General features: G+C 48.2%; 1 protein-coding gene across 2 annotated transcripts in view; it reads left to right on the top strand.

Annotated features, from left to right (window-relative positions):
* The first annotated feature begins 454 nt into the window (after nt 1-454).
* The window catches only part of LOC144479987 (tubulin-specific chaperone cofactor E-like protein), a 130,416-nt gene continuing 113,526 nt past the window's right edge, over nt 455-17,344 (top strand). The window contains exon 1 of one of the 2 annotated variants that reach the window (XM_078199136.1): nt 455-564. The gene's annotated coding sequence lies outside the window, so the exon portion shown is untranslated. Of the gene's footprint in view, nt 565-14,597; nt 14,680-17,344 lie in introns of those variants that run through there. The other variant, XM_078199137.1, reaches the window with a different exon arrangement.

The raw sequence follows: 17,344 nt of genomic DNA, 5'->3' as shown, positions 1-17,344 counted from the left end.
GGGGGTGGGGGTGGGGGGGGTGGGGGGGGGTGGGGGTGGGGGGGGGGGTGGTGAGGGGGGATGGAGGGGGGGGTGGGATGGAGGGGGATGGAGGGGGGGTGGGGGGGGGGGTGGGAGGGGGGATGGAGGGGGGGGTGGGATGGAGGGGGGGAGGGGGGATGGAGGGGGGGTGTGGGGGGGGGGTGGGAGGGAGGGGGGGGTGTGGGGGGGGGTGGGAGGGAGGGGGGGTGTGGGGGGAGGGGGGATGGAGGGGGGGTGGGAGGGGGGATTGAGGGGGGGGGTGGGAGGGGGGTTGTGAAGGGACCCCCCCCTTGAAGAACGTTCTCCAAGGCGGCCTTCACAACACACGACGGCGCAGAGTCGCTGAGCAGAAACTGATAGCCAAGTTCTGCACACATGAGGACGGCCTCAACCGGGATATTGGGTTCATGTCACACTATTTGTAACCCCCACAGCTTGCCTGGACCTGCAGAGTCTCACTGTCTGGAGACAATACACATCTCTTTAGCCTGTCTTGATGCTCTCTCCACTTACATTGTTTGTATCTTAAAGACTTGATTCGCTGTAAGTATTCGCATTCCAACCATTATTCATGTAAATTGAGTTTGTGTCTTTATATGCCCTGTTTGTGAACAGAATTCCCACTCACCTGAAGAAGGGGCTTGGAGCTCCGAAAGCTTGTGTGGATTTTGCTACCAAATAAACCTGTTGGACTTTAACCTGGTGTTGTTAAACTTCTTACTGTGTTTACCCCAGTCCAACGCCGGCATCTCCACATCAATGGAAGAAGCCAGAGTGTGGTTGTGGAGGATTGCTTCTCTGAGTGGAGGCCTGTGACTAGTGGTGTGCTGCAGGGATCGGTGTTGGGTCCATTGTTGTTTGTCATCTATATCAATGATCTGGATGATAATGTGGCCAATTGGATCAGCAAATATGCTGATGATACAAAGATTGGAGGTGTAGTGGACAGTGAGGAAGGTTTTCAAAGCTTGCAGAGAGATTTGGACCAACTAGAAAAATGGGCTGAAAAATGGCAAATGGAATTTAACGCAGACAAGTGAGAGATATTGCACTTTGGAAGGACAAACCAAAGTAGAACGTACAGGGTAAATGGTAGGACTCTGAAGAGTGCAGTTGAACAGAGGGATCTGGGAATACAGGTACAGAATTCCCTAAAAGTGACATCACAGGTGGATAGGGTCGTAAAGAGTGCCTTTGGTACATTGGCCTTTATAAATCGGAGTATCGAGTATAAAAGTTGGAGTGTTATGGTAAGGTTATATAGCGGTCACGGGCATTCGGCCTCTGATATTCGGGTAAGCGTTCTCCAAGGCGGCCTTCGCGACACACGACAGCGCAGAGTCGCGGAGCAGAAACTGATAGCCAGGTTCCGCACACACAAGGACGGCCTCAACCGGGATATTGGGTTTATGTCACACTATTTCACATAAATATTTCTGCTTTTTTCCTCCTGAGTCTTTATCATGCGATCCTAGAATCAGAATTTATGTCACACTATTTGTAACTCCCACAGTTGCGTGGACCTGCAGAGTTTCACTGGCTGTCTTGTCTGGAGACAATACACATCTTTTTAGCCTGTCTTGATGCTCTCTCCACTCCCATTGTTTTGTTTCTTAAAGACTGGATTAGTTGTAAGTATTCGCATTCCAACCATTATTCATGTAAATTGAGTCTGTGTCTTATAAGTTCTGTTTGTGAACAGAATTCCCACTCACCTGAAGAAGGGGCTCAGAGCCTCGAAAGCTTGTGTGGCTTTTGCTACCAAATAAACCTGTTGGACTTTAACCTGGTGTTGTTAAACTTCTTACAAGGTTATATACGGCATTGGTGAGGCCGAATTTAGAGTATTGTGTACAGTTTTGGTCACCTAGTTACAGGAAGGATGTAAATAAGGTTGAAAGAGTGCAGAGAAGGTTCACAAGGATGTTGCCGGGACTTGAGAAGCTGAGTTACAGAGAGAGATTGAATAGGTTGGGACTTTATAAGAACATAAGAAATAGGAGCAGGAGTAGGCCATCTAGCCCCTCGAGCCTGCCCCGCCATTCAATAAGATCATGGCTGATCTGACGTGGATCAGTACCACTTACCCGCCTGATCCCCATAACCCTTAATTCCCTTACCGCTCAGGAATCCATCCATCCGCGCTTTAAACATATTCAGCGAGGTAGCCTCCACCACCTCAGTGGGCAGAGAATTCCAGAGATTCACCACCCTCTGGGAGAAGAAGTTCCTCCTCAACTCTGTCTTAAACCGACCCCCCTTTATTTTGAGGCTGTGTCCTCTAGTTTTAACTTCCTTACTAAGTGGAAAGAATCTCTCCGCCTCCACCCTATCCAGCCCCCGCATTATCTTATAAGTCTCCATAAGATCCCCCCTCATCCTTCTAAACTCCAACGAGTACAAACCCAATCTCCTCAGCCTCTCCTCATAATCCAAACCCCTCATAGAACATAGAACATAGAACATTACAGCGCAGAACAGGCCCTTCGGCCCACGATGTTGCACCGACCAGTTAAAAAAAAAACTGTGACCCTCCAACCTAAACCAATTTCTTTTCGTCCATGAACCTATCTACGGATCTCTTAAACGCCCCCAAACTAGGCGCATTTACTACTGATGCTGGCAGGGCATTCCAATCCCTCACCACCCTCTGGGTAAAGAACCTACCCCTGACATCGGTTCTATAACTACCCCCCCTCAATTTAAAGCCATGCCCCCTCGTGCTGGATTTCTCCATCAGAGGAAAAAGGCTATCACTATCCACCCTATCTAAACCTCTAATCATCTTATATGTTTCAATAAGATCCCCTCTTAGCCGCCGCCTTTCAGCGAAAACAATCCCAAATCCCTCAGCCTCTCCTCATAGGATCTCCCCTCCATACCAGGCAACATCCTGGTAAACCTCCTCTGCACCCTCTCCAAAGCCTCCACATCCTTCCTGTAATGTGGGGACCAGAACTGCAACACAGTACTCCAAGTGCGGCCGCACCAGAGTTGTGTACAGTTGCAACATAACGCTACGACTCCTAAATTCAATCCCCCTACCAATAAACGCCAAGACACCATATGCCTTCTTAACAACCTTATCTACTTGATTCCCAACTTTCAGGGATCTATGCACACATACACCTAGATCCCTCTGCTCCTCCACACTATTCAAAGTCCTCCCGTTAGCCCTATACTCAACACATCTGTTATTCCTACCAAAGTGAATTACCTCACACTTCTCCGCATTAAACTCCATCCGCCACCTCTCGGCCCAACTTTGCAACCTGTCTAAGTCTTCCTGCAAACTACGACACCCTTCCTCACTGTCTACCACACCACCGACTTTGGTGTCATCAGCAAATTTGCTAATCCACCCAACTATACCCTCATCCAGATCATTAATAAATATTACAAACAGCAGTGGCCCCAAAACAGATCCCTGAGGTACACCACTTGTAACCGCACTCCATGATGAATATTTACTATCAACCACCACCCTCTGTTTCCTATCCGCTAGCCAATTCCTGATCCAATTTCCTAGATCACCCCCAATCCCATACATCTGCATTTTCTGCAGAAGCCTACCATGGTGAACCTTATCAAACGCCTTACTAAAATCCATATATACCACGTCCACTGCCTTGCCCCCATCCACCTCCTTGGTCACTTTCTCAAAAAACTCAATAAGGTTAGTAAGGCACGACCTACCTGCCACAAAACCATGCTGACTATCACCTATCAATTCATTACTCTCCAAATAACTATAAATCCTATCCCTTATAATTTTTTCCAACATCTTGCCGACAACAGAAGTGAGACTCACCGGTCTATAATTCCCGGGGAAGTCTCTGTTCCCCTTCTTAAACAATGGGACAACATTCGCTAACCTCCAATCTTCTGGTACTATACCAGAGGCCAACGACGACCTGAAGATCAGAGCCAGAGGCTCTGCAATCACTTCTCTTGCCTCCCAGAGAATCCTTGGATAAATCCCATCCGGACCAGGGGATTTATCTATTTTCAGACCCTCCAGAATATCCTGCACATCCTCCTTATCAACTGTAATACTGTCTATTCTACTCCCTTGCAACCCAGTGTCCTCCTCAGCTATATTCATGTCCCCTTGCGTGAACACCGAAGAGAAATATTGGTTCAATGCTTCACCAATCTCCTCCAGTTCCACACATAACTTCCCTCTGCCATCTATAACTGGCCCTAAACTTACCCTAACCAACCTTCTGTTCTTGACATACCTATAGAACGCCTTAGGATTCTCTTTAACCCTATCCGCCAAAGTCTTCTCATGTCCCCTTTTAGCCCTTCTAAGCTCGCTCTTCAACTCCCTCTTAGCCAATCTAAAGCTTTCTAGTGCACTACCCGAGTGCTCACGTCTCATCCGAACATAAGCCTCCTTTTTCTTTTTAACCAACAAAGAAACTTTTTTGGTGCACCACGGTTCCCTAGCCCTACCAATTCCTCCTTGCCTGACAGGGACATACCTATCACAGACTCGCAGTAGCTGCTCCTTGAAAAAACTCCACATGTCGGACGTTCCCAGTCCCTGTAATCTCCTAGTCCAACCTATGTTTCCTAATTCTCTCCTAATAGCCTCATAATTACCCTTCCCCCAGCTAAAACCACTGGCCCGAGGTTCATGCCTATCCCTTTCCATCACTAAGGTGAACGTAACCGAATTGTGGTCACTATCACCAAAATGCACACCAACTTCCAAGTCTAGCACCTGGTCTGGCTCATTTCCCAGCACCAGATCCAATATAGCCTCACCTCTAGTTGGCCTGTCTACATACTGAGTCAAAAAACCTTCCTGCACGCTTTGAACAAAAACTGACCCCTCTAACGAGCTAGAGCTATAACAATTCCAGTCAATATTAGTCAAGTTAAAATCCCCCATAACAATTGCCCTATTACTTTCACTCCTAAGCAGGATTGACTCCGCAATCCTTTCCTCAACCTCTCTAGAACTTTTAGGAGGTCTATAAAAGACTCCCAACAGGGTGACCTCTCCTCTCCTATTTCTAATCTCCGCCCATACTACCTCAACAGATAAGTCCTCATCAAACCTCCTCTCTGACACTGTGATACAATCTCTGACCAATAATGCTACCCCTCCCCCTCTTCTACCTCCTTCCCTACTTCGACTAAAACATTTGAACCCCGGGACCTGCAGCATCCATTCCTGCCCCTGCTCTATCCATGTCTCTGAAATAGCCACAACATCGAAGTCCCAGGTACTGATCCACGCTGCAAGTTCACCCACTTTATTGCGAATACTCCTGGCATTGAAGTATACACATTTCAAACCCTGCTCCACCCCACCTCTGCAATGCCGTGCATTGCAGTCCCCATCCATGCATCCCTCACTTTCAGCCCCACTACTCAGGATCCCTCCCCCCCCCCGAATCAGTTTAAACCTCCCTGCATGGCCTTAGCAAATTTACCCCCCAGGATATTGGTCCCCTTCTGATTAAGGTGTAGACCATCCTTCTCATAGAGGTCACACCTTCCCCAGTACGAGCCCCAATTGCTTAAGTACCTGAACCCCTCCCTCCTGCACCATCCCCTCAGCCATGAATTCAAACCTTCCCTCTCCCTATTCCTCTCTAAACTATCCCGTGGTACAGGCAAGAGTCCAGAGATAACCACTCTGTCAGTCTTGGCCTTTAGTTTCCACCCCAACTCCATAAATCCCTGCCTAATATCCCCTTCCCCTATCCTCCCTATGTCGTGTGTCCCCACATGTACAATAACTTGTGGTTTATCTCCCTCCCCCCTAAGAGTCCTGAATACCCTGTCAGACACATCCCGGACCCCAGCCCCTGGTAGGCAACACACCAACCCTGAGTCCCTACCTTTAGTTCCGACCCTCCTATCTGTCCCCTTAATTGTGGAGTCCCCAATCACAAGGCCCAGTCTTTTACAGCCCCTCATCTCCGGTATCAACCTGGTGAACCTTCTCTGCACTCCCTCCAATGCCAATATATCCTTCCTCATATAAGGGGACCAATACTGCACACAGTATTCCAGCTGCGGCCTCACCAATGCCCTGTACAGGTGCATCAAGACATCCCTGCTTTTATATTCTATCCCCCTCGCAATATAGGCCAACATCCCATTTGCCTTCTTGATCACCTGTTGTACCTGCAGACTGGGCTTTTGCGTCTCATGCACAAGGACCCCCAGGTCCCTTTGCACGGTAGCATGTTTTAATTTGTTTCCATTGAGATAGTAATCCCATTTGTTATTATTTCCTCCAAAGTGTATAACCTCGCATTTCTCAACGTTATACTCCATTTGCCATATCCTCGCCCACTCACTCAGCCTGTCCAAATCTCTCTGCAGATCTTCTCCGTCCTCCACACGATTCACTTTTCCACTTATCTTTGTGTCGTCTGCAAACTTCGTTACCCTACACTCCATCCCCTCCTCCAGATCATCTGTATAAATGGTAAACAGTTGCGGCCCGAGTACCGATCCCTGCGGCACGCCACTAGTTACCTTCCTCCAACCGGAAAAACACCCATTTATTCCGACTCTTTGCTTCCTGTCGGATAGCCAGTCCCCAATCCACTTTAACACACTACCCCCAACTCCGTGTGCCCTAATCTTCTTCAGCAGCCTTTTATGGGGCACCTTATCAAACGCCTTTTGGAAATCCAAAAACACCGCATCCACCGGCTCTCCTCCATCAACCGCCCTAGTCACATCTTCATAAAAATCCAACATGTTCGTCAAGCACGACTTTCCCCTCATGAATCCATGCTGCGTCTGATTGATCGAACCATTTCTATCCAGATGCCCTGCTATCTCCTCTTTAATAATGGATTCCAGCATTTTCCCTACTACAGACGTTAAGCTGACCGGCCTATAGTTACCCGCCTTTTGTCTCCTTCCTTTTTTAAACAGCGGCGTAACATTAGCCGTTTTCCAATCAACCGGCACTACCCCAGAATGCAACGAGTTTTGATAAATAATCACTAACGCATCCACTATTACCTCTGACATTTCTTTCAATACCCTGGGATGCATTCCATCCGGACCCGGGGACTTGTCCACCTTCAGTCCCATTAGTCTACCCAGCACTGCCTCTCTGGTAACATTAATTGTATTAAGTATTTCTCCTGCTGCCAACCCTCTATCGTTAATATTATTCCCTGGAGCGTAGAAGAATGAGGGGAGATTTGATAGAGGTGTATAAGATTTTGATGGGTATAGATAGAGTGAACGTGAGTAGGCTTTTTCCACTGAGGCTAGGGGAGAAAAAAACCAGAGGGCATGGGTTAAGCGTGAAAGGAGAAAAGTTTAAAGGGAATATTAGGGGGGGCTTCTTCACGCAGAGTGTGGTGGGAGTGTGGAATGAGCTGCCGGATAAAGTGGTAAATGCTTTTAACATTTAAGAAAATCTTGGACGGGTTCATGGATGAGAGGGGTGTGGAGGGATATGGTCCAAGTGCAGGTCAGTGGGTCGAGGCAAGAAATGGTTCGGCACAGACAAGAAGAGCCAAAAGGCCTGTTTCTGAGCTGTAATTTTCTATGGTTCTATGGGTGGGGGATAGGGGGGGGGGAGGGGTGGGGGATAGGGGGTGGAGGGGGGGGAATAGGGGGGGAGGGGTGGGGGATAGGGGGGGAGGGGGGGGAATAGGGGGGGAGGGGTGGGGGATAGGGGGGGAATAGGGGGGGAGGGGTGGGGAATAGGGGGGGAGGAGTGAGGGGGGAGGGGTGGGGAGGTAGGGGGAGGGGTGGGCGGTAAGCGGGGAGGGTGGGGGTTAAGGGGGGAGGGTGGGGGGTTAAGGGGGGAGGGTGGGGGGTTAAGGGGGGAGGGTGGGGGGTTAAGGGGGGAGAGGTGGGGGGTAAGGGGGAGGGGCAGTGGGGGGGTAAGGGGGAGGGAGGGAGAGGAGCGGTGGGGGGGAGGAGCGGTGGGGGGGGTTAAAGGGGAGGGTTGGGGGCTGAGGGTTGGGGGGTAAGGGGGGGTGAGGGTTGGGGGTTAAGGGGGGAGGGGTGGGGGTTAAGGGGGTAGGAGCGTTGGGGGCGGTTAAGGGGGGAGGAGCGGTGGGGGGGTTAAGGCGAGAGGAGCGGTGGGGTGTTAAGGGGGGAGGAGCGGTGGGGGGGTTAAGGTGGGAGGAGCGATGGGGGGGTTAAGGGGGAGGAGCGGTGGGGGGGTTAAGGGGGGGAAGGAGCGGTGGGGGGGGCGCGGTGGGGGGGGTTAAGGGGGGAGGAGCGATGGGGGATTTCAGGGGGAAGGAGCGGTGGGGGGTTAAGGGGGAGGAGCGGTGGGGGGAAGCGCGATGGGGGGGGTTAAGGGGGGAGGAGCGGTGGGCTGGTTAAGGGGGGAAGGAGCGGTGGGGGGGTTAAGGGGGGAGGCGCGGTGGGGGGGTTAAGGGGGGAGGAACGGTGGGGGGGTTAAGGGGGGAGGAGCGGTGGGGGGGTTAAGGCGGGAGGGGCGATGGGGGGGTTAAGGGGGAGGAGCGGTGGGGGGGTTAAGGGGGGGAAGGAGCGGTGGGGGGGGCGCGGTGGGGGGGGTTAAGGGGGGAGGAGCGATGGGGGATTTCAGGGGGAAGGAGCGGTGGGGGGTTAAGGGGGAGGAGCGGTGGGGGGAAGCGCGATGGGGGGGGTTAAGGGGGGAGGAGCGGTGGGCTGGTTAAGGGGGGAAGGAGCGGTGGGGGGGTTAAGGGGGGAGGCGCGGTGGGGGGGTTAAGGGGGGAGGAACGGTGGGGGGGTTAAGGGGGGAGGAGCGGTGGGGGGGTTAAGGGGGGAGGGGCGATGGGGGGGTTAAGGGGGGAGGAGCGGTGGGGGGGTTAAGGGGGGAGGAGCGGTGGGGGGGTTAAGGGAAGGAGCGGTGGGGGGAGGCGCGGTGAGGGGGTTAAGGGGGGAGGAGCGGTGGGGGGTTAAGGGGGGAGGAGCGGTGTGGGGGTTAAGGGGGGAGGAGCGGTGGGGGGGTTAAGGGGGGAGGAGCGGTGGGGGGGTTAAGGGGGGAGGAGCGATGGGGGGGTTAAGGGGGAAGGAGCGGTAAGGGGGGGTGGGGCGGGTGAGGGAGCAAGGGGTGGGGGTGTAAGGGGGGGGAATGGTGGGAGGGTAAGGGAGGAGTGGAGGGGGGTAATTGGGGAGGAGCTGTGGGGGGTAAGGGGGGAGGAGGGGTGAGGGATGGGGGCAAGGGGTGGGAGGTAATGGAGGGGTGGGGGAGTAAGGGATGGGGAGGGGTGGGGGGCAAGGGGGGAGGGGTGGGGGAGTAAGGGATGGGGAGGGGTGGGGGGCAAGGGGGAGGGGTGGGGAGGCAAGGGCGGAAGCGGGGGGAGGGATGTCGGGGGAGGGGAGTGTGAGTCGGGGTGGACTATTTGTCGTATATATAAATGATTTCGAGGAAAATGTAGGTGGTCTGATCAGTGAGTTGACGCATGACACAAGGCTTGGCGGAATCGCTGATAGTGGTGGGTAGAGGGGATTGTCAGAAAATACCACAGGATATAGATAGATTGGAGACTTGGACGCACAAATGGCAGTTGGAGTTTAATCCGGACAAATCTGCGGTGATGCAATTTGGAGGATCAAATTTAGGTGTGAATTATACTGTAAATGGCAGAACCCTTAGGAATATTAACGTACAGAGGGATCTGGGCATGCAGGTCCACAGCGGCCTAGAAGTGGCAATACTGTGATTAAGAAGCCAAACGGCATGGTTGCCTTCATCGGCAATTAGAAGTGTCAATTACAAGGAGGCATAAGTTCAAAGTAAGAGACAGAAAGTTAAAGAGAGATGTGCGAGGTAAGTTTTTCATGCAGAGTGTGGTGGGTCCCTGGAACGTGCTTGGCATAGGCTTGGAGGGCTGAACGGCCTATTCCTGTGCTGTACTTTTCTTTGTTGTGCCATGTTTTGAGAGAAAAAAAAACAAGGTAGTGATAGAAATTCAAGGCACATTGTGTACACGCAGGTCTTTCCATTGAGGAAAAAGCAGGAGTTTTTGGCACCGTGGGACTGTTTTTGATGAGAATACAGAGCTCGTATATAGAATGATTTGACTATTTTGTTCAAGCCAACAAGATAGCAGCAGACGTAAAAGTCCCAACGTCCCTGAGCATAATTCTCAGGGGAATCATTTAACCTCCTTAGGAGTCTGGTACATCCGGAGAAGCCAGGCACAAAAACATATGAGGAATTAGTGGAAATTTTGCAGGGCCATTATTCTAGTAATCGCAGAAAGGTTTAGGTTTCATAAGCGCAACCGAGTAGAAGGTGAATCGATCACACAGTTTGTAGCTACCTTGAAAAGACTGGCTGAACAATGCAACTTTGGGGATATGTGAAACGATACCATCAGAGATTAGTCTGTGGTTTAAGGAGTGAGGCTATCCAAAAGCTGCTGTTAACCGAAAGCAACCTGACCTTAAAGCTTTGGAAGCTGCTGTATCCATGGAATTAACAGTCAAAGATGCTCAACAATTGAGTTCAAGCACAAGAATTCACAAGATGTCGGCTGAAACCGAATACAAACACACTCTCAAATGCCCTATGTAGGTATGCAAAAACCGGGCATCAGCAGCAGACTGGTGCAAAACCGTCATGTACAGAAATTGTGGCAGAAAGGGCTACATTGAACGTGCATATTGGAAAAAGAAACAAGCTTTAGGTAGAAGTTGCAGAAAGAAAGAGCCAAATTAAACAAATGGCAAACTAAATCAAGGAAAAAGTGACCACGTGATACAAAAAGGATGCGAGAAGGAACTCGATTCTCAGTCTGAAGATGAACTGTCATTAAATGTACTTGCTATTGCTGGTGCAGCAAACCAATATTGGGGTCACTCCATTACTGGATGGTCAGCCTGTGAAGGTGGAGATGAACGCCGGGGCATCAGTCTCTCTGGTACCAGAGACTGTTTATCAAGAAAAACTCTGACATTACTCTGCAACCCTCCAAGATAATGTTAAAAACTCTCACTGGAGAAGTGCTTCCACTGAGGGGCCATATTGATGTAACAATGTAATTAAATGAGCAGGTGGCAGATTTGTCCTTGCACACAGTCAAAGGAAATTATCCGGTACTGATGGGATGATCTTGGGTAGAAAAGATCAGATTAAATTGGGCCGAGATAAATCCCATGACAGATTCTGAATCAGGTCTGCCCAAGATCTCCCAAGAACAAAACTAGGAGCAGGAGTGGGCCATCTGGCCCCTCAAGCCTGCTCCGCCATTCAATAAGATCATGGCTGATCTTTTTGTGGACTCAGTTCCACTTACCCACCCACTCACCATAACCCTTAATTCCTTCACTGTTCAAAAATTATCTATCCTTGCCTAAAAAACATTCAATGAGGTAGCCTCAACTGCTTCACTGGGCAGGGAATTCCACAGATTCACAACCCTTTGTGTGAAGAAGTTCCTCCTCAACTCAGCCCTAAATCTGCTTCCCTTTATTTTGAGGCTATGCCCCCTAGTTCTAGTTTCACCTGCCTGCTTCTATCTTATCTACTCCCTTCATAATCTTATATGTTTCTGTAAGATCTCCCCTCATTCTTCTGAATTCCAATGAGTATAGCCCCAGTCTACTCAGTCTCTCCCCATAAGTCAACCCTCTCAACTCCGGCATCAACCTAGTGAATCTCCTCTGCACCCCCTCCAGTGCCAGTATATCCTTTCTCAAGTAAGGAGACCAAAACTGTACACAGTACTCCAGGTGTGGCCTCACCAGCACCTTATACAGCTGCAACATAATCTCGCTGTTTTTAAACTCCATCCCTCTGGCAATGAAGGACAAAATTCCATTTGCCGCCTTAATTACCTGCTGCACCTGCAAACCAACTCCTTGAGATTCCTGCACAAGGACACCCAGGTCCCTCTGCACAGCAGCATGCTGCAATTTTTTACCATTTAAATAATAGTCTATTTTGCTGATATTCCTCCCAAAATGGATGAGCTCACATTTACCAACACTGTACTCCATCTGCCAGACCCTCGCCCACTCACTTAGATTATCTATATCCCTTTGCAGACTTTCAGCGTCCTCTGCACACTTTGCTCTTCCACCCATCTTAGTGTCATCTGCGAATTTTGACACACGACACTTGGTCCCCAACTCCAAATCATCTATATAAATCGTAAACAATTGCGGTCCCAACACTGATCCCTGAGGCATAGCACTAGTCACTGATTGCCAACCAGAAAAACACCCAGAAATGTGCCATTGTGCTCTGTGGTGAGCTGAGAAGCATGAAGGATATCTCAGTAAAACCGAAGATCAAAGAAGAAAGTCAAGCAAGATGCTCAAAGGCTAGGTCAGTGCTGTATGCAATCAGACTGAAGGTAGAGGCAGAAGTAGAACTGCTGGTCAGAATGGGAGTCCTCAGATCCATTAATGCAAGTGACTGGGCTACGCTGATTGTACCTGTGATGAGAAAAGCCACACCTGTATACATTTGTGGCAATATTAAAGTCTCTATGAATCTTGTAATGTGTGCAGAGCAGGACCTGCTACGCCTGATTGAGGTTTATTTGCTGGGTTGGCTGGAGGTCAACACTCTGACCTCAGCCAAGCATATCTTCAAATGAATGTGGGTCAGGATTATCAACAGCTCTTGATTATTTCGATACCATTTGGCACCAGCATTGTTCCAACGAGCAATGGATCAAATCTTAAACAAATTAAACGGTATCCAATGTTACTTGGATGACATCTTGGTTACTGGGAAGAAGGAGGAAGAACATCTCCGCAATCTGGATGCCATATTTCAGAGATTAGAAAATTATGGATTAAAAATCCAGGAAGACAAATGTGACTTCCAGTCGTCAACTGAATATTTGGGTGATAATCGAGGGACTGCTTAAATTGTCTTCAAAAGTCAAAGTTATTATCGAGGCACCCGCACCTCAAATTTCAGTCAACTTTGATCTATCTTAGGTTTACTAAATTACTATGGAAAGTTTGTTCCTAATCCAGGGACTATTTAAAAACCCTTGCACAATCTACTATGTCAAAATAAAAATTGGAAATGGATGGATCAATGTGAGAGTGTGTTCGTGCGAGCCAAAGAGGTGCTACTCAAGTCAGAAGTCCTGACTCATTTTGATCAAAATTTATCCCTGCAGCTGGCATGTGATTCATCACCTTATGGTGATGGTTTCCCACATAATGTCCACAGGTCAAGACCAGATTCTAGAACTAGGTGTCATTGTTTAAAAATGAGTTACCCATTTAAAACGGAAATAAGGCATATTTATTTCATGAGAGGATGAGATTCTTTGGAACTCTTCCTGATAAAAGTGGTGAAAGCAGAGTCTGAATATTTTTAAGGCAGAGGTGGATAGATTCTTGGTAAACAAGGGGATGATAGATTATCAGGAGTAGACGGGAAACAGATTTGAAATTACTATCAAATCCGTCATTATCTTATTAAATGGCAGACAGAGCAGACTCAAAAGGGCTGAATGACCTTCACCTGCTCCTTGTTTGTATATCTGAATTCAGGAGAAACTTCTTCACCTGAAAAGTAGAGAGAATTTGGAACTTGCTACACAGAATTCAGAGGGGAATACTGTAGATGAATATTAAGGGAAGTTAGATAGTTATATATTTTTGTTGCATAATTGCTTTAAAAGTCGGTGGAATTTGATGGAAATGTCATGTCATTGGGATGTTTCACAGGCTTCTGCCTTAGTTTCATTTTCTGCTCTGTATAGGCAGCAACTCCTCCCGTAAATCTATTGTTATTTTGAATTTACGTGTGCAAACGACATCTTTTTCTCTTTGTTTAAAATGACAATTCCTAACATAATTAGAACATTGCAAAAAGAAAATTGGCAACAAGTTGGATTTTGTTTTGTCAAGAATATCAAGAAAAGATCCTAAGTAGAAATTAAATGTTATGGGTCCTCACACTTTGAATATTAGACTGGGGAAAATCAACGACAGATTCAAGATTGAAGTACCAGTGAAGGAAGTCCAAGTAAGAAAAAAAGGAAATATCATGTTTCTTACTGGGAAAAGAAATTGGGTAGACTCCTCTAAGCTGCAGGACCCACAGATGTATTGCAGTGTGTAGCGGCGGACCAGGAGACTGACTACGCAGTTGAAAAAGGGTGAAAGCTCTGTGTGGTTTAAAAAGAGGGGGTTTTTCTGATCAGAGAAGGGTGAGATTCCAAGCATATATCAAAAGAAGGGATGTTTTGATGTACAATTGGGACAGTCTGAAAATCAAGTCAACAGCCTCCAGGGTAAAAAAGCGAATACTGGGAAGAGAATAAAAAAGTATAATGAGCAGTCTTGAGTCACTCGTGCCTGCAAGAAAAATGGGAGTTCAGTGAGGATCCATGCGTTCTTTCAATTTAGAAAATGAATCATCGCTGATATTTTCAGCTTACCATCGTCAGTAATACTGGTCTTTTTCAAGATTGCCTTTTGGAACAACATCCACACTAACCTAATTCCAAAGATCGATGGATCAGATTTTTAAAGTGGTGTCTGATGTACAATGTTACCTGGATGATATTCTAATTACAAGGTCCAGTGAACAGGAGCAATCGAACAATTTAGAAGCAACATTGGAACATCTTCAACCACATGGTCTGCGTATCAAGAAAGAAAAGTGTGACTTTTTCCAGACATCGATCCTGTATTTGGGCCATGTTATTTATAGTAAAGGCCTACAGAGCTTCTAAGTACCAGGTCTGATGAACTTGATACATTTGAGGTCCTTTCCAGAATTAGTCAATTATTATTGCAAATTTGTTCCTAACTTAACTACATTATTGAAGCCACTGCATAATTTACTATCTGAAACAGTCATGGAACTGCACAACCGATTGAGAAAACATACAAGGATGCCAGAAATGCTTTCCTGAAGTCTGAAGTATTGGTTCATTTTAATCCAAAGCCACCATTACTGCTTATGGAGTAGGGGCCGTCATTTCACATATAGAAACATAGAAAAACTACAGCACAAAACAGGCCCTTCGGCCCCACAAGTTGTGCCCAACATATCCCTACCTTTCAGGCCTACCTATAACCACCCATCCTCTTAAGTCCCATGTACTCATCCAGGAGTCTCTTAAAAGACCCTATTGAGTTTGCCTCCACCACCACTGATGGCAGCCGATTCCACTCGCCCACCACCCCCTGTGTGAAAAACTTCCCCCTAACATTTCCCCTGTACCTACCCCCCAGCACCTTAAACCTGTGTCCTCATAGCAGCCATTTCCACCCTGGGAAAAAGCCTCTGAGAGTCCACCCGATCTATGTCTCTCAACATCTTATATACCTCTATTAGGTCTCCTCTCATCCTACGTCTCTCCAAGGAGAAAAGACCGAGCTCCCTCAGCCTATCCTCATAAGGCATGCCACTCAATCCAGGCAACATCCTTGTAAATCTCCTCTGCACCCTTTCAATCTTTTCCACATCCTTCCTGTAATGAGGTGACCAGAACTGAGCACAGTACTCCAAGTGGGGTCTGACGAGGGTCTTATATAGCTGCATCATTATCCCCGGACTCCTAAACTCAATCCCTCGATTGATAAAGGCCAGCACATCATACGCCTTCTTAACCACCTCTTCCACCTGCGGGGCGGATTTTAGAGTCCTATGGATCCGGACCCCAAGGTCTTTCAGATCCTCTACAGTACTAAGAGTCTTTCCCTTTATATTAGAGAACATAGAACGTTAGAGCGCAGTACAGGCCCTTCGGCCCTCGATGTTGCGCCGATCAGTGGAACCAATCTAAAGCCCCTCTAATCTACACTATTCCAATATCATCCATATGTTTATCCAATAACCATTTGAATGCTCTTAATGTTGACGAGTCCACCACTGCTGCAGGCAGGGCATTCCACCCCCTTACTACTCTCTGAATAAAGAACCTACCTCTAACATCTGTCCTATATCTCTCACCCCTCAATTTAAAGCTATGTCCCCTCGTGCTAGCCATCACCATCCGAGGAAAAAGGCTCTCACTATCCACCCTATCTAATCCTCTGATCATCTTGTATGCCTCTATTAAGTCACCTCTTAACCTTCTTCTCTCTAACGAAATCAACCTCAAGCCCCTCAGCCTTTCCTCATACGATTTTCCCACCATACCAGGCAACATCCTGGTAAATCTCCTCTGCACCCTTTCCAACACTTCCACATCTTACCTATAATACGGCGACCAGAACTGTACGCAATACTCCAAATGCGGCCGCACCAGAGTTTTGTACAGTTGCAGCATGACCTCCTGGCTTTGAAACTCAATCCCTCTACCAATAAAAGCTAACACACCGTACGCCTTCTTAACAACCCTATCAACCTGGGTGCCAACTTTCAGGGATCTATGCACATGGACACCCAGATCCCTCTGTTCATCCACACTACCAAGTATTTTACCATTAGCCCAGTACTCTGTATTCCTGTTACTCCTTCCAAAGTGAATCACCTCACACTTTTCCGCATTAAACTCCATTTGCCACCTCTCAGCCCAGCTCTGCAGCTTATCCATGTCCCTCTGTAACCTGCTACTTCCCTCCGCACTGTCTACAACTCCACCGACTTTAGTGTCATCCGCAAATTTACTAATCCATCCTTCCATGCCCTCATCCAGGTCATTAATAAAAATGACAAACAGCAGTGGCCCCAAAACAGATTCTTGCGGTACACCACGAGTAGCTGAACTCCAGGATGAATATTTCCCATCAACCACCACCCTCTGTTTTCTTACAGCTAGCCAATTCCTGATCCAAACCACTAAATCACCCTCAATCCCATGTGTCCCTATTTTCTGCAAAAGCTTACCATGGGGAACCTTATCAAACGCTTTGCTGAAATCCATATACACCACATCAACCGCTTTACCCTCATCCAGCTCTTTGGTCACCTTCTCAAAGACCTCAATAAGGTTTGTGAGGCACGGCCTACTCTTCACAAAACTGTGCTGACTATCCCTAATCAAATTATTCCTTTCTAGGTGATTATAAATATTGTACTCCTTCATCCCACTTGACCTGCCAAAATGGACCACTACGCATTTATCTGGGTTGAAGTCCATCTGCCACTTCTCCGCCCAGTCTTGCATCCTATCTATGTCCCTCTGTAACTTCTGACATCCCTCCAGACTATCCACAACCCCACCAACCTTCGGGTCGTCGGCAAACTTACCAACCCATCCCTCCACTTCCTCATCCAGGTCATTTATGAAAATGGCAAACAGCAAGGGTCCCAGAACAGATCCCTGGGGCACACCACTGGTGACCGACCTCCATTTAGAAAAAGACCCATCTGTACCCATTCTGTGCCTCCTTTGGGCAAGCCAGTTCTGGATCCACAGGGCAGCAGCACCTTGGATCCCATGCCCTCTCACTT

This window comes from Mustelus asterias, chromosome 27, assembly GCF_964213995.1.
Source record: "Mustelus asterias chromosome 27, sMusAst1.hap1.1, whole genome shotgun sequence".
In the NCBI taxonomy this organism is placed as follows: Eukaryota; Metazoa; Chordata; class Chondrichthyes; order Carcharhiniformes; family Triakidae; genus Mustelus; species Mustelus asterias.
The sequence above is the reverse complement of the archived record's forward strand: the minus strand, read 5'-3'. Positions and strand labels throughout refer to the sequence as shown.